Raw genomic sequence first — 18,594 nt, 5'->3', positions numbered from 1 at the left:
TAATCAGGGGAGTGAGTATATCACGTAGCACAGGGGAGAGGAGCTTGCCGGCCTCGGTTCCTGTAAATATTTTTCTTTCGTGCTGGATTGAGAATATCCTCGTGGTGGGGGACCTTGGGGAAGCGAAGTTGGCCAACATATTGTATGATTTTTTTAAAAAACGAAACATAGACGCCTTAAGTTTCCACAAAGTTGGCGTTTCTGTTCTGCATGGAAGAGGCTTTTCTGACTGAGCCCCCTGCCCCGAAGCTTTTTAGGTTTATTCATCCTGCATTTATTTTTAAGCTAAAGAGCGGGCCGTTTCCTGCAGAGAGATATTTTTCTTGGCAGAAAACACAAATACCAAATTCATTCTTGTCTGAAAAGGCCCCTGCTGCCTCAGAACCTTCCCGAAGGAGAGGCCTTGCACGGAGAACTGTAGGATGCTCAGCGTCTGCAAACACGAGGGGCGCCCTTGGGGTCTGGTGTCCAACAGCTCTCAGAGACTGACCTCAACCTTCCTCTACCCGGATACAGTATTCACCCGTATCCTGCGGGGTATGTTCCAGGAACCCCAATGGATGCTCGAGACTGCGATTGAACCAAAACCCTATTTATATACTGGGGTCCCCCCATACATACATACCTATGATAAAGTTTAATTATAAAATAAGGCACAGTAAAAGGTAACAACAATAATAAAACAGAATGATTATAACCACGGGCTGTCATAAACGTTATGTGGATGGCTTTGGGCCATCGTTAAGTAAACGAAGGGGGACTTGAACGCCAGCACTGTGGTGCCTCTACAGCTGATTTGATAACCGAGGTGGCGACTGAGTGACTAAGAGGCGAGGGGCATGTACGGTGTGGGTAACCTGGACCAAGAAATGATTCATGGCCTGGGTAGGACAGAGCAGGGCGGCCTTAGATTTCATCACGCTACTCTCAGAACGGTGTGCAAACTTAAACTTATGAATTGTGTATTTCTGGAGTTTTCCCACTGACTGTTTCCAGACCATGGCTGGCCAAGGGTAACTGACATAGCAGAAAGAGAGACGGGGTATAGGGGTTGGGGGAGACTACTGTATTTATTTCTGTGTTCCCCTTCAGCGTGTATGTATTTCTGACTTGGCCTTGTTTCACATTTAACCACAGAATTTGGATCATGAGAAACAGTCAGCGTAGCAAAATGGTGAGGAGCTCTAGATCTGAAGAAAACACTGATAATTTAAAAACTGGCACTTAGGCTTTCTGTGACTGTCAGGACATGTGATTTGGTTTTTCCAAGCTTCTGTTACCTCATCTGTAAAATTTGGGAGGAATACGTGTACCTTCTTCACAGTGAGGAGTAAATGTATGTCAGCTAGCTGTTGCTGCATAACAAAACTTGGTTCAAAATGAAAACCATTTATTATTGCTCACGAACGTATAGGGCAGCCGGGCAGCTCTGTCTTGACTGGGCTCAAGTTTGCATGTACCGCCTGCAAAATGGGTAGGATGCTCTGCTCATCTAGAGCGTGTTCTTTCTTACGTTTGAGAGTTGGATAGCACAATATCAGTCTAGAAGGGTCTTGGCTGGAACAATTAGGTTTTCTTCTACATGGTATCTATTTTTTAGCAGGCTATCCTTGCCTTGTTCTTGTGATGGTTGGGCAGATGAGAGAGAGAGAGAGAGAGAGAGAGAGAGAGAGAGAGAGAGAGAGAGAGAGAAAGAGAGAGAGAGAGAGTCAAAGCCTATTGAGACCAAGGTTCAGATCTAGTGTAACATTCTGCCACAAGCAAGCCCAAAGCCAGAAAGAAGGGCATTTCAAAATTACACAAAAGAGGGACATAGATACAAAGTGGGGGGGGGGGGGCAAGAATTGAGGCCAACAGTGCTATTACTCTAGGACAGAGTGCAAAGCATTTAGCATTACCTGCTTTTAAAAAGTCAGCTATCATGACTGATTGGGTATGGCCCAATGGGATCACCGAGGACTGACATGCAGAGATGCCCAGGGGTGCACTGCCATGATCCACCATGGAGCAGGCTCTCACTGAGCAGGGCCAGTGGTGCACCTGTGTTCTAGACTAGCCACACTGCCTTCTGTGCATGTCAGCAGTCGCTGTGGGCGCTCACACAGCCTTGGGGGCCCCTCCTGTATCACTGAGGTTTGTTCCTGGTTGTTCCCGCTCCCCAGCGAGGCCATCCTCCCAATGACCCTCCAGGGCACTTTCCCTTCCCTTTGTGTCATCCAGAAACTTCCCCCTTAGATGTTGGCTCTTTGTGTTGATGATTCCACTGGTTCTTGGAGAGCAGGGCCTGTCTAGGAATCCTATTTTATTTCCTTCCATGCTAAAGTACTCAACAGATACAAATATTTATATCTGGTATGGGGAAAAGAGAAGGAGGGAGAAACTAAATTGTGGCTTAAAGAATAACAGCCAATCTATTAATAGATTAAATATTTTGCACTAATAATGCCATGGCTTACTTGCTTATAATTAAGTTCCTTACTTTATCTCGGCTGGGTCTACTGTTTATGCTCAATTATTTTACATGAAAACTTCGTTCCTTATGTCTAAGCCATTATGACTCCTAAAAGTGGCTCATCTATAAATTGCTTTTATGACCGCTGATGCAGTGTTTCTGCTGAGGTGCTCACAGGTACCCGTCAAGGCCTCAGAGTTCTCTTACGGAGACATCAGCTCTGCTCTTCCTCCCGCTGTTTCCCCCAGTTCCCATCCGAGTCCTCAGGTGTCTGCAGGGCCTGGCCACGGGGGCCATTTCCCAGAAGTCACCACTTCCCGTCCAAAGCCTCAGGGGAGGCATGCCTACGTCACACAGCTCCCCTTAGAAGGGAGCAGTTTCCAAAAACTCCCTTCCTGTGGGTCCCTTCTCCCCTGCCCCTGCAGCTGCCCTGCTGCTCTCCGCTCGGCCTCTCCCAGGTGGCAACCTCTGTCCAAACTTCACTGTGTATTCTATACCTTTCACTTCCCTCCAGACTCAAACTGCCACCCACACCCAGCCAGAGAGGGGGAGTTAGAACCACTCACGGGTGACAGATTACCTCCTTGTCACGCTCCAGGCCACATTCTCATGCTTTGCAAAACCATTCATTTCCGGGCTATCAGAGAGCCCTATGGTAGTATACCTTCTGGGGTTTTTTTGTATTTTTTTTTTGGGGGGGGGTGTCACACAGGTAGTAATTCAGGGGTTTACTTTTCAATAGCAATGCTATATTTCCTCTATTCTGCCAATGTCTCCAGAAGAAAGGCAGCGGATTAATACAAAGCATCATTAGTAACGATTATTATGCCGATGTGTAAAACATAACTATTATTCCTGACAGCTTGGTCTGTTGGAATTAGGTGACGTTTAAAATATCACAGGCCAGCTCTCAAAACCTATGATTTTTGCCCAGGCTTTTGGATTTTTTCAGTGTTTGAAACCCTAGTGGAGCGGTTTCAAACACAGCGGGGTGGGGTGGGAGCTTCTTGAGTGTGTAGAGATGACGTTTTACATTCTACTGCCCATGCCCCGGAGGGAGAGGCCATGTAGACAGCAGGGGCTGCTTCCAGGGACCTTGTTCTCCCAATGGCCACCAGCATTAAATAGCTACAGGGGAAAAACACAATTATGAGCTGAGTTTAATAAAATCAACAGAGAAGAGACTATATAGGTGGACCGTCGTCTACATAAAGATGGCAGCTAGCTGAGCCTGGCCAGTGTGGCTCAGTGGTTGAGCGCCGACCTATGAACCAGGAGGCCATGGTTTGAATCTCAGTTGGGATACATGTCCAGGTTGTGGGCTCCACCCCCACTGTGGGATGTGCAGGAGGCAGCCGATAGATGATTCTCTCTTATAATTGATGTTTCTATCTCTCCCTTTCCCTTCCTCTCTGAAATCAATAAAAAAATATATTTTTTTAAAAGTATTAAAAATAAAAGACAGCAGCTGAAGTTAAGCACTTTACTGGGCATTGCATTTGAAAGGGGTATTGAGAGATGGCCCAGAAGAGATGCGGACATGGGGACCGTTAGGCTGGAGAAGGAGAGAGCTGAGCGCAATGGCAAAGGTAGCCACCTGGCTGCTTTCCGTCAGGGGAAGGGCGAGCCCATGAAATAAACAACAGGTGAGCTCTTCTCTTCCAAAAGGCAGAGCAGAGCCAACGTGGAGATGGTTCCGGAGAAATACATTCCGGCCACATAGACAGAAGTTCCCAGAGATGAGAACAAATTAACAAGGAGTGCAGCTCCCTTACATTCTGGGGATCGTCATGCCTCCTGAACACTAAACGGGGACAGTGTCCGCATCCTCTCAGAAATGGGCACCGAGATGACTGAACTGGGTGAGTATGACCATCGATGACTCTGTCAACCTTGAAATTCCATGTTCCCAACTGGGAGAGATCTGGAGACAGTTGAGCCCAGAGCTTGGGGGCAAGTGATGATTAGGGATTCACAGGTAGAGGGCATGTGAGGTGAGAGAAGGAGCAGAAGCAATGAGAAAGAAGGAGCTTCCCCATGAGCATGAGAAGAGGAAGGAAAACAGCTTGTGGAAGGTGAGTCTTGATGCAGAATATGGACCTCGAGTATTCAGGGCATCCTTAGAATTTATTCTCGATTCTACAGATAACAGAGAGCCCTGGACAGCTTTTACATGAGTAGATCGGGAGAGGCTGTAGAGAAAGTGTTAGATCTATTATTTAAGGAAGATGACCTAAGTCTCAGAATTAATTGAAATGTGAAGTATGCCACCAAAGATGGGAAAATAGCAAATTAAGTGAAATGAAGCATGTCTAAGATTCACATCTCCGTCCCACCTGGAGAGGCGGTCACGATGCTCTCTAATATGTTGCGTTAGCCCACTTTTCATGTCTGTGTCTCACGCCATGAGCTTGAGGTGAGCAGAGTCCCTGTTCTACATATTACTCTATCTACCCGTTAATAAGTGCTTAATTTTTGATTACTGGAAAAAATATTCCAGTTGCAGCGTGAAATGAGGAGGGCCTACGCATCTGGCAAAGACGAAAACGTGGAGAAATCATTTTAGAACTGCACAATTATAGAAAGACGTCATCTGTGTTGGTGGTTCTGCTCTGTGGAGGAGACCTACCCTCCATCTTTAACCCAATAAATTGTTTATTTATTCCTAAATAATTTGAACCCTCCTCTTCCCAGAAAGAGCGTGAAGTATTTTTGGTTTTGTTTTACAACAAAATAGCTGGCTAAAATGAAATATATACAAAATGGTAACTGATGAGGTTGCCAAAAATAGTCACCCCTCTGCCCAACACACACACACACACACACACACACACACACACTTTAAAAGGTGGACTCTTCCCCAGCTGGGAAGCAAAGGTAGGCTGTGGTCACAGTTGTTTGTTTAGGCCAAGACATAAATGTTCCCTGCAGGAAATCATAGCCAGAAAAGTGGAACTGTAGTCAAATGGGGACTGGAAAATTTGTGTTTATGGACAACAGGCCAGAGTTGAGAGAGAGACAGGTGAGGTGAGGTGGTTGGAGATGAGCTATAGTGTTCTGCTCGTGAGAATGACAACAAATTCTGTACGTGACCTCCTGTTCCACTCTCCCTGGGCACCTTCAAGTTCGTGGCATTTCTGGAAGACTAAGACCTCCTTCTTTTTGTGTGGCCATGGACACCAGTGGCCCTGGTCTTCCTGTGGCTCAGAGAAGCACCTCGGAAATTTCATTGTCCTTGTCAGTAGCCCCATGGGAAGGTTGGATCACATAATGAGCTTTTTTTAGATTCAACTTCATGTTCAAAGTTGTGTCTATAAACATTGTAAAATTTCTCAAGGACTCTAGGTGGGGGAATAGATAATGTAGGACAGTGGACGAAGGCAGACATTACTGAGTTTGACTTGCAACTATACCACTGCATGAGCATGATAATTCTTTTAATCTCTGTGAGCCTCAACCATCTCATCCATTAAATAGGAACAATTTTAATACTTAAAGCCTGCAAGAGTACTAGGCTAGAAGTTGACTTTTAGCAGGGTCCTTATAATTATTGAGCATTTATAATTAAACAACAGGAATGTCTTTCTCCAAATCAAACTTCTCTCCAGAAACAATAGGCCCTTCCAGACACTCAGGTTAGTACCCAATTATCTCAACACAGTTGTCATGACAACCGGATAGAAAGTTTGGTTCCAGAATTTCAATCTAAACATGCTACAATCTCCACGGGATGCTTTCTTTGAGAGCAAATCAAGGAAAGCCTGTGCATGCACACATCACACAATCTCTCAAATACCTTAGAGAGAGGGCCCGCATCCCCTTACTCACACCCTAGCTCTTGAGAACAGGAGCCACTCATTGCCATTAAGCATCTCTGCATCCAACTGACCGTTATTCATTCAACTGGCATTTACTGAGCAACTACTGTATGCCCAGCACAGAAGGGGAACTCTTGGCAGATTAATTGCTTACATCAGAGAAAACTTGCGACTGTCTGAATTAAAAAAAAAAAAAAAAGCCACAGCTGCCTGTGGTAGGTTAGGGAGCAGTGGGGGCTTCATGAGAAAGGGGTCTGTGCCTTGCAAATTCATTGCTTCCTCCCCGAAGATGTAGCACAGCTGCCAGCACCTTGCAGCTGATAAACAGATATTTATTGAACCAATGAAGGCATGAACCAAATGAAATTCAAAAGAACACTGAACCTGGACTGGGAGTCATGAAAAACACTGAAGCATCTAGTTGTGCCCAGCCGAGGTGAATCAGTGGTTGAACTTCCGCCTAGGAACCAGGAGGTTGCATTCTGATTCCCTGTCAGGGCACATGGCCAGGCTACAGGCTCCATCCATAGGATGGGGCGTGCAGGAGGCTGACGATCAATGATTCTCTTTCATCATTGATTTTTTTTTCTATCTCTCTCTCTCTCTCTCGTTCTCTTCCTCTCTGAAATCAACAACAACAAAAAAGTATTTTTTTTAAAGAAACATCTAGTCGAGAGTGTGATGCTAAATGTTAACTAATACTTACTGAGCATTTACTATGCTCCGGGCACCAAGCCCTCCACAGAAGGCAGTATTACATCTGTTGTACAACATCCGCAAGAGTCTTTGCTGGAGTGAGTCTCTCCCTGTTATAGCTGAAGAAGACCAGGCTTTTAGAGACGAGGTAAACCACCTGTTAGTTTATGGAAACAGTCCTGCGTTTGAGTCCAAGTCCAAATCCTGCTCCCCCAAACCACTCCCCCTGTCCGTGGCAGTCTGAGCCTGCTGTCTACGCTCTAGAAGCCAGAATCCTCTCCCAGGAAAGAGTGAGGGGTTTTCCAAGTCTGTGCTCAGTGGCTTATTTATAATCTCTTAGATTGTTCCTCATTAATTTTCACAAATTACAGCCTAAAAGAACAACCTGAGGAATCCGGGCATGCACTTTGTCTTCTTCACTCTCTCAGGAAACCATCTAGTAATTTTTTTTCAATTTTACAACAACAAAAAAAAGGCAAAATAAGATGAACTTGAACTTGCAACATCTCTAGTCAGGAGCATCCTCTCACTCCCAGCGCCCTTCTCGGCAGGGTTTTGATGCTGATTCCAACTGTCAAGGGATGTCGCTGGTTAGACTTTATGTTAATTGATGAAGTAAGGTATTGATTCACGTTAGTAAGCCGGAAGCACTGAACTTCAGATGTGCGTTAATTAGGGTTAAATGCTGTCATTTCTTGAGTGAGGGCAATGGGTTCGGCTGGTTTGATTGGACTCTGCAAAAGGCTGAAGTTTTCCAGCCCCCATTCAGATAGGGCAGTGGTCTGTAAACGGCGGCTCTCGAGCCACATGCAGCTCTTTGGCCCCTTGAGTGTGGCTCTTCCACAAAATACCACAGCCTGGGTGAGCCTATTTTGAAAAAGTGGCGTTAGAAAAAGTTTAAGTTTAAAAAATGTGGCTCTCAAAAGAAATGTCAATCGTGGTACTGTTGATATTCGGCTCTGTGGACTAATGAGTTTGCCGACCACTGAGATAGGACACAGACTTCCCTCCCCGCATTGCTGAAGGCAGTACCCGCTGAAGAGAGACGGGTGGGATGACAGAGTCCTTAACTAAAAACACAAGAGCAATGCCACTTGACCTTCCTCCCTAACGGCCAGTGTTCAGAAATAAAGGACACACTGAAAATGATGTGGCTCTGAAATTTAGTTGCGTGTGTCTTGGGAGGAGGGGTGGGTGGAGCAGTGAAGAATATGGGGAAAGTGATGCCTTTTTTTTTTTTTTTTAATTTCAGAGAGGAAGAGAGAGATATAAACATCACTGATGAGAGAGAACCATTCATCAGCTGCCTCCTGCAAGCCCCACACTGGGGATCGATCGAGCCCCAAACCTGGGCATGTGTCTCAATTGGGAGTCGAACTGTGACCTCTTGAGGGCTGACTCTTTATTATTATTATTTTTTTATATTTTATTGATTTTTTTACAGAGAGGGATAGAAAGCTAGAAACATCGATGAGAGAGAAACATCCATCAGCTTCCTCCTGCACACCTCCTACTGGAGATGTGCCTGCAACCAAGGAACATGCCCTTGACCAGAATCAAACCTGGGACCTTTCAGTCCTCACGTTGACACTCTATCCACTGAGCCAAACCGGCTTTGGTGTGACTCTTTTTTTAAGGACCACCATACACATTCCCATAAGCACCTCACCATGCATCATAAACGTGGCTTGCCACCATCACGTGCGCATGTTTCCGTTCATTTATTCCCACGTTGGTTCCCTGTCACTTATCTGTGGAGCTTGACATTATGCTGTACAACTGGAAGGTGGCTGGCCAGGCTGAGCAAGACAGACAGCATGCAAAGGGCTGCAACTCTGATGAAAGGCAGAGAGAAGACAGCAATCACAGCAGGGCTGTGTGCTCTGGGGACACTGAAGCCTGGGGAGGGGGAGGGGGAGACTGGTTTTAAGGGAAGGGGCTCATTCACTGAACCTGGAAGTGTGGATGGCTGGAGTTACCCAGAATTTGAGGAGCAGCACATCCTATCACACGTATCGGGTCAGACATGGCTGTGTGTAAGTAGAGGACAAACCCTGTCTCACAGGACTCTGTCCTTTTCCTTCCTAGCCTCTGTCAGAATCGCAAGTGACTCGTTATTTGTGGTTGTTTTCAACAGTCTGCTCAGGAAGTTAAAAGATCCATAAGGGCTGGATTTCTTTTGTTTTTAAATTTTTTAAAAATATTTTTATTGATATTTTTATAGAGAGGAAGGGAGAGGAATAGAGAGCTAGAAACATCAGTGAGAGAGGAACATCAATTAGCTGCCTCCTGCACACCCCCTACCGGGCATGTGCCACAACCAATGTATATGCCCTTGACCGGAATGGAACCTGGGACCTTTCAGTCCACAGACCGACACTTTATCCACTGAACCAAACCGGTTTTGGCAGGGCTGGACTTCTAATTGGCTTGACCACTACTTGTTTTCAGGAGCTCGAACAGTGACCGGCACATCCTAGATCCTTAATATCTGTGAGTTGGATAAATAAAGCGTATGGAAGCACATCATGAAAGGAGATCAGACTCTCGTCTCAGCTATGTTAGGTCAGAGGGTACCTTGACCGCCTGTCACCTTGTAGGTGCTCACAGATACTTGTTCAATGAATGAGTGAATGAATGAACAAAAGGTACAAGGACACGGAAATTAATCTTGGGGTCATAGAGTCTACAGCAAGAGGGGAATTTTGAAGGATCCTAAAGAGGGCACCCACATGGTTTATTCTACCCAAAGGACCCTTTATTAGATGTGATTATATGGGCTTGGTGGCTTGTTACATGTATCAGTGATTTCAAGACATAAACTATAGTTCCCAGTTGAAGAATCTAGGAGGGAGAGAATAGATTTACTCTATCCCAGTGGTCGGCAAACTCTTTAGTCAACAGAGCCAAATATCAATAGTACAACAATTTCTTTTGAGAGCCGAAAACCGACTTCTGCACATGAGCCATGAAGTTTCAATTGCACTGTATGTGCACATCTGTGAGTGGAAGAGCCACACTCAAGGGGCCAAAGAGCCGCATGTAGCTCGAGAGCCACAGTTTGCCAACCACTACTCTATCCCATTAAATATTTTGAATAGTTCTCTATAGGGAAATATGTAGATACTTTTCCATGAAATGCAATGTAAAACAGGACTTACATTAAGAAGAATTGTCCTAGCCCAGCTGGTGTGGCTCTTGGGTTAAGCATTGATTCAGGAACCAATATCTCATGGTTCGATTCCCAGTCAGGGCCCATACTCTGGTTGTGAGCTCCAGCCCCAACAGGCGGTGTGCAGGAGGTAACTGACCAGTGATTCTCTCTCATCATTGATGTTTCTATCTGTCCCTTCCTCTCCCTATAAAAACCAATAAAAAACACTTTCTTAAAAAAAAAAATCTACTCTCTTAAAAATAAAGAATTATCCTGTGGCCAAATGTGTATTTCCTAATAGTACAATCTGTATTGTGAAAGAGTTTATGTATTTCAGTCTACACTGAGGTTCAGCACACGGTGGCAGGACGGACAAAGCCAGCCCGCCGTCCGTTTTTTGCAAATATATTGGTTCTTACATTTTTCAACCGTTTCTTAAAAATAACCAGATTTTGTGCCACGTGAAAGCATATGAAACTCAAATATCATATCATAAATAAAGCGTTTGTGGTCCATGGCCACGCCTATGCCCCTATGCACTGTCTATTGCCATGGAGCAGAGCAGTGTCATTGCTACACGTGGCCCACGATGCCTGCGATGTCCATTACCTGGAACCTCATAGGACAAGGTCAGACTCCCAGCGAGCGTGAGTGGCAGGGTGGATGCCAGCATGCATTCCGGTGACCTTATCCTAAAGAGGTTCCGCTTCCCAGCTGAGCGTAAACTGAAGTGTAACTCCACTGGGGAACTCCATGTCCTACTTCTTGAAATGAGCGCCTTGCAAATAATGATTGATTATGCCTCTGATGAGGAAGGGGGCACCCCGCTTAGTGTGAGCTGCAGCGCTGTGTTGGGTCAGTGAAGCATAGTGGGAACAGCCGCAGTGTGAGCTCAGGAAGCCAAGGTTTCCATCCTGCCAGCGTGGGCAGCTCACGTCTGCCGTCTGGGCCTAAGACCCCTCATTTATCAAGTATCAGGGCCCGGAAGGCAGTTCCCAAGATCGCTTCTTCCGTGACTGACTGTCCGTGATTCTGCAGCTGTGGGTCACTGTGCTCAGGGCTCCGCTCCTCCTGGCAGATATGTGTTACCAGGAAACACTCCTGGACTGCTAGATATGTTTGAGTATTCACACATGTGTGTGGAGTTAAAGAACTGCATGGGAATGAAACAGGCTGGAATAGGAAATCTGCAGAAGCATGAGGACAATTTGAGTTCTGTGCTTCATCTTGCGACTTTAGGATGCATTTTGCCTCTCCATTTGGAGGTGACTGGGTAAAATGTAAGCTTACAGCATTTTAGAATGGGTAAAGAGGGGAGGCCCATTCTAAAATATGAATTTAAACAATATATATTTTATTAAGTTTTACAGAGAGGAAGGGAGAGAGATAGCTAAAAACACTGATGAGAGAGAAACATCGATCAGCTGCCTCCTGCACACCTCCTATTGGGGATTTGCCTGCAACCAAGGTACATGTCTTTGACAGGAATCAAACCTAGGACATTTCAGTCCACAGGCCGTGGCTCTATCCACTGAGCAAACTGGTTAGGGCAGGGGAGGCGTGAATTTTTAAAGATTAGTTCAAGTCGCAACCATTAGACAGAATACCCTCGCCCTCTCCCAACCCAATGCTAACTTCTCTTTGCTTGAAGAGCTGCAATCTCTTTCCTGCTCAGCCTTGTGGTTAGTCTAGCTCCACATTTCCTCCAGGAATAGAGGAAGCTGCTAGCCAGGGCAGGGCTGAAGCAGCAGAACTGACCACTGGGCGCTTTGTCTGTGTGTTTTGTCTGGGGCTCTCCATGATCCCTCATTGTTCTCCTCTGGAGCCAGGATACCTCGGTGGGGATGCTGGAGAGGTGCTTGCAAAATATCAATGCTCAAGTGACTGTTCCAGTTGTTAGATCATAATAGGGTGTGATTTAGCTGGAATGAGGTAATTACGGGGGAAGAAAAGAAAAGGCGAATGATATAAAAACATGTCCTTTCAGGTTGTCTAAGTACCGATGTGCTGTCTGATGCATATGCATTGCTGGCTTCTAAGATGCCTACCGCACGGAACGTTCCGCTCTTTAAAGGGTGGAGATTAGTATCATTTGGGCTCAAGCTCTTCTGCGCCAATTTGGGCAAAGATGTTGCCTCTCAAAAACGTCTCCAAGATTGTAATCATTCTAAATCAACATGTCTCATGCTTTAATATTTTGATCTGAAGTTGACAAGGTAAGCTTCGTGCCCTCCGGCTCTTAGTTTAAGCATGTAGCAACTTTGTTCCAGTCTTGCTTCTCCCATGTTTTTATCTGTGTGATCGTGAAAAACTTGCTGAAGGTTTCTGACCCTCAGTTTCTGCACGTTTAATAGGATGTGATCATAGAACATACCTCGTTGGCATATATCCTATATAATAAAGAGGTAATATGCAAATTAGGCCGAGACACCATAACGGGTCAACCAGATAGGAGGAGGTTGTACCTGCAGGTGAGACCTGGAGCAGAGACGGAGACAGAGACAGGGGGGGCAGAGAGCTGCTGCGCCCCAGCTCGGGTCGGCCCCCAGAGCTGGAGTGGACATGGACAGGGACAGGGGGGCCAGCCTGCAGCCTCTGCAGCCAAGTACAGGGGTGGAGAGGAGACAGCGGGCCTGCCTTCCGCAGAAGCAATATGGCTCCCTCCCGCCTTTCGTGAAAGCGGCGTGGCTCCCTCCCAGCTCCTGTGGGTGCTGGTGGCTCACTTCCACCTCCCGTGGAAGCTGCACAGCTCCCGTGGAAGCAGTGCGGTTCCTGGAGGCACACTATAGTTCCTGCTGGCAGTCTACTGCGCGCAATATCACATGATGGGCTACCATATATATATATTGATTTCAGAGAAGAAGGGTGAGAGAGATAGAAACATCAATGATGAGAGGGAATCATTGATCAGCTGCCTCCTGTAGACTCCACACCGAGGATCGAGCCTGCAACCTGGGTGTGTGCCCTGACTGGGAATTCAAACCGTAACCTCCTGGTTCATAGGTTGACGCCCAACCCCTGAGCAAAACCAGCCTGAATTATATTAGAAATACAGATGAAAAGCACTTATCCTAGAACCTGGCATACAGGAAGCTCTTCATATGTATTAGTTTTTCTTCTAAACATTTTAGGAAACTTCTATTAGTCCTTTGAGTTTAGGAGTTAACCACCTGGGAATCTATCCATGCCCCCTGAGGTTAGCCACTCTGGGCTTTTCTCTCTCCTACCACTGTGTGTCATGTTTCATAATTATTGGGTTACTTGTATCTCTGGTAAACGGTGGGTTTCTCCAGAGTTGCAAAGCTGTCTGATTTAGTTCTCCATCTCTGGCTTCTTTCTCACACCCAGATACATAGATCAGGTCAAAGAGTATTGTGGTAAAGGGGTAAGGAAATGAAATTCATATACATATTAAAGCAACAAAATCATGGAGGATACTTGAATATGAAAACTCACTGGTCTTTGAAAATAAAAATAAAAAGAAGAGAGTCTAACACCTTAGCAAGGCACCTATATGGCCCCTCTTTTGACTATCAGCCTCTTCAAAGGAGCGTATCCCCCCTTCCACCTGTTTTCTGTTCTCACAGTCACAGCAGAGTTCTTTCCGTGCCTCTGGCCACAGGGCCTTTGCACAGGCTGCTCCCTGTGTCTAGGTTGTGCCAAAGAAATTTTTTCTGACCCTTTTTGAGATTTAACCTCAGTTTAATTAATTACTTAGTGTTGTGATTATTTAATTAATATTTATTATTCCCCAGGAGACTATAAATTCTCTGGAAACAATGATCTCTTTTGCTCTCTCTCTCTCTCTCTCAAGCATCCTTTAAATATATTTTTAATTGATTTTTTACAGAGAGGAAAAGAGAGGGATAGAGAGTTAGAAACATCGATGAGAGAGAAATATTGATCAGCTGCCTCCTGCACATCCCCTACTGGGGATGTGCCCGCCACCAAGGTACATGCCCTTGACCGGAATCGAACCTGGGTCCTTTCAATCCACAGGCCGACGCTCTATCCTCTGAGACAAACCGGTTTTGGCTCTCATGCATTCTTAGTGCTTAGCACATAGCAAGTGCTCAATAAGTTTTTGTTAACAAATTAATAAAAGAAGAAACACAGCGACTTACGTTTAAGAAGTGGATGCAAAACAACTTCAGTTGCCTGAAAAGGAATGAGAATTCTTTATTCATTAGGTTCAACCCACAGCAGACTTTTATATGTGTTTATTAAGCATTTCTCCTGCCACGTCACTTAATGGCTCTTTAAGAAGCCATCTTGTGCCTTTACTGCAAACACAGAGCAAGACAAGCTAACCGTGGTCATAGGTAGACTAACCTTTGTTCCAGGCCCTTTAACTCAAGCTATTTCCCTCCCGCCCACCTCCCCAAAACAACAACAACAACAACAACTTATTATGTTTTTCAATTTGCAATGGTCCTGTTATCTCTGGTTTCAACATATCCATTTTAAATGAACTGGGCTATGTTCCAGCTTTCTGGAAATTACATACTTTCATTAAAACCTCTGTGAAGCATCCCCCTGCACTCAGTCATTCTCTACTCCTCCTCACCCTCAATGTCAAGCCCAATCTTTCTATGCATTTGACTTCTCAGAAATATCTCAATGACCTTCAATATCCTGACCTACCTTCCTTCCTTCCTCTCACCTGAGGGTATTTTTTTTTCATTGATTGTTAAAGAGAGTAGAAGGGAGTGGGTGGAGAGGGAGAAAGAAACATTAAAACATTGATGGTGAGAGATATACATTGATTGTTTGCCTCTTGAATGAACCCTGACTGAATCCAGGGATGGAACTGCAACTCATGTACCGTATTTTCCAGTGAATAAGACGACCCCCTAATTTTACAGTTAAAACATAGGTTTAGGCCTATATTTGCTGTATAAGACTACCCCCCACTTCAAAGAAAAGACTTACTTTGCCGTCAAGATCTGCAGGTAATTTTTGTGCAATTTTGGTCTTTTGCCTCCGACTTTTGGTTGAGTTTTTTTCGTTTCAGAAGTCGTCTTATACGCCGGAAAATACAGTGTGTGCTCTTGACTGGGAATCAAACTCATAACCCTTGGGTGTGTGGGGTGGGCTGATGCTCTAATCACTGAGAAACACCAGCCGGGACCTAACCTATTTTTCTTCATCCTATTCCATATTCTTGGCTCAAAGTGTCATCACTTCACTCATTGCACAGAAATGAGTAACGGGTGCTCCTATCTCCCTGCTCCCCAGTCCACCACCAAAGAAGCTGATAGGTTCATCTTAAAATGGAAATGCCATGCTTCCTGGTGTGTCAATCGGGACTCCTAGCCATGGGCATCTTGTGGTTTCTCCAGCCTTCCCTGGTCTATCCCTTTCCTATGGATTAGGTTTCCCACCAGCCACAGGACTCTATCCCTCCATGCCTGGCACAACTGCACCTCTGACAGTGCTGACTCTGCTGAGCTCCAAATGCCTTCCTTCCCCTGGAAAACATCCTCAAGAATAAAATTAAAAATCAGCTCCTCTCCAAAACTGTTCCTAACTTTTCAGAGAGAATCAGTCACCGCACAGTCTGCAAAACCATCTTTCTTTGTACACTGAGCAGAAAAATAATTTTTTTCAAAAAATAATTATCTTCTTGCATCTTTCTCCTCTGCTGGACTCTATGGTCTGTGAGTGTGAGATCTACGTCTTATAATTCAAATGCTCCCTTTGTTACTCGCCCGATTGCTGGCACATCATAAGCATGATAACACAGTCAGTGAATAAAGAGTTTCGCTTAAAATATAACTGTTTTCCTTGGATAACAAGCATTTACTCCACCAAAGAGATACGTTCTCCCCCGACAGGGAAGTGGTGTGTTGTTGAGGCAGCAGCCAGTTGAGAAAGACGGGGAGGGGGGTAGCATCTGCATTTCGATGTGGGTCTGTCTGTAGCAAATTCTCGTTTACGATGATCAAAAAGAAAGGGAGTGTAAGGAGCTGATGTTCTAATGCAGACTATAAAAATAACCTGGATTGTTGATTTTGCCATTTTAATTTTATCTCAGCTCTGACAGTATTTCTCTTTCAAAGTGCTTGCTCTCCTAACTAAGTGCTGATGAGATCTCCAAACAGATTCTCCCAAATCGTTGCATCGCTAAGCCTTTGATTCCCGTTCTCTGTTAATGTGAAATGATGAAAATAGTGCTCCGTGGTGTTCTTGATGTTTGGGAAACACTCCTTCATCTACTTTTGGTCCCTATAGACTCGATGTCTATTAGCATTCCAATGTTTCACTCTAAGAATGTTCTTTATTTATTTCAAGAACTCGAGTCATTTCAATCTCGTGAGCATTCATTGAGTGTCTGCTGTATCTCGGGCTCTGTGTTGGGTGCTGGTGATTCTTAAATATAAAAGACAGGCACCTAACCTTAAACAGTTCTACATCTGAGCCAGAGGTTTAAGGGGATGTTTTTAGTATGAGGGGAAGGGTTAGGCTGACCCTGCTGGGAAGGTGGGTGGCAGAGTGGACTTCAAAACATGGTGACTTTTGAACGGGGCTTTGAAGGCTGATTAGGAGTTTGCCATGATCTATTGTAGGATTAAAAGCAAAGCAAGAGATTTAGAAATGTTTTTGTAAAATAATATTGATTTCAATGAAGTACACTGTATGAATATTATAGATTAGGGGGAAAGATAATAGAGAGGCTCTGATGTGAATAAAACTTTCCCATTTTCTTTGCTGATGTTTCATTGTTTTTAAGGCTGGAGGAAAACATACTCTGATGGCTGCTTTGGTGTATATAAATGCTTCATTTTTAAGAAGTGGAAAACATGAAGGGATTAAGCAAAGGAAAAAACAACTCATAGACACAGACAACAGTAAGGTGATGACTAGAGGGAAAGAGGTAGGGAGGAGGTAAAAGAGGGTAAAGGGGGATAAATAGGGATGGAAGGAGATCTGACGTGGAGTGGTGAACACACAATATAATACACAGATGATGTGCTATAGAATTGCACACCTGAAACCTACATAATTACATTAACCCGAAGTCATCCCAATAAGTTTTTTAAAAAATTAAGTGAACTAATGTGATAAAATAAAAAATAAAAATAATGAAAAAAGCCAAGCAGCTGACACCAGCCTTTGATAAAGCTGCTGAAGGTACTATGTGTTTTGTTTTGTTTTTTAATTATTATTATTTATTTCTCTCTACCCTGTGCAAGGGTCATCTTCTCCTGTGGGAAACCCTGGCCAACTTTTTATACCGATGCCAATCAGGAGACACGTTGAGCCTTCACATCCTGTTGTTTTTCTCCACTCTTTTTAGCATGAAAATCCGTTGTCATTCAAAAGATAGGCTTGCGCACACGCGTGCGCGTACACACACACACACACACACACACACACACACACACACAGAAACTGCCCGGGTGTGGGGCTGCTTGCCTCATTAAGCACCCAGAGCTCAGTCAGATGGAAAGGCAGGACCACCCAGTCCATTAGTGTCCTTGTTCCCACACAGGCGCCTTGACCCAGGAGCCGCCTGAGCTCACGGGGGATGTCTCATTAAAACAGACTTTGCCAGAGCATTTTCCCGGCCATTTAACATTCTCCCGAGGATGGTGCAAGGTGTGGGGCCAGGGGGATTCCCGTCTCCTCCAGGGGAGAATGGGACACACAATGGGAAGACTTCAGTGGGCATGGGAGGCCCAGTGCATGCCGGGTTTTCCCAGGCTCTCTCAATGACTCTGTGATGCTCCCTGCATGTCATTTCACGTGCTCACACACAGTAGAGTGAGTCAGAAAGCGAGCGTTTCCCATGCACTGACTGGGTCTCCGTCACTGTATGAAATGCTTCAGGTACTTTAGTTACCTCTTTTCACCCTAAGAAACTCTATGATCTGTGCATCGTTACGGTTGCCATTTGCAAGTGGAAATGCAAGACTCAGGTGGGTTCATGACCTTGTTCAAAGGTTAATCGATAGTATTGGATGCTACCAGTCTCTGATGTGTACGCACCCTCTCGCTGCTGTACCGTTCTTCTCCCAATCAGGTGCTTGGATATCCACAAAAGACGGAGAAGCACAGCACAGAATGCATTCCATGAGGAGAATGGTTTGGTGGTTCTCGCAAGTGGCTGTCATCATTACCGGAACCAGCACCTGCTGAAGGTGTGCTCCATGCCACATCCTGGACTAATTACTCTCCTTACATATCTCACTTAATTCTTCTCTAACCCCAGGGAGAAGGTGCTCTGCTTCCATTTTAACAAAGTATAAACAAGTCTTAAGCTGGTTAAATAACCAACCTCAGGCAGACTTCGACCCTGGATCTGACTGACTTCAAAGCAGAAGGAAGAATGATGGGGACTTGAATGAGGGTGATGCATGGGGATGAATGAACCATTTAGAAAGATATTAATAGATTAAAACTGATAGGACATGGTTGTTTTTTGTTTAAAGGTACACAGTTACATTAAATAGCCTTTTGGGTACCCACCT

At 45.0% G+C, this 18,594-nt stretch overlaps 1 long non-coding RNA gene across 1 annotated transcript in view; it reads right to left on the bottom strand.

The window, feature by feature from the left end:
- Positions 1-18,594, bottom strand: part of LOC311610194 — a 248,718-nt gene that overhangs the window by 46,458 nt on the left and 183,666 nt on the right. Inside the window, exon 3 of the long non-coding RNA XR_014792915.1 lies at positions 14,245-14,278. This is a non-coding gene — a long non-coding RNA (uncharacterized lncRNA). The remainder of the gene's footprint in view (positions 1-14,244; positions 14,279-18,594) is intronic.

Source organism: Pipistrellus hanaki (genome assembly GCF_964339955.1).
Source record: "Pipistrellus hanaki genome assembly, chromosome: 15".
NCBI lineage: Eukaryota > Metazoa > Chordata > Mammalia > Chiroptera > Vespertilionidae > Pipistrellus > Pipistrellus hanaki.
The sequence above is the reverse complement of the archived record's forward strand: the minus strand, read 5'-3'. Positions and strand labels throughout refer to the sequence as shown.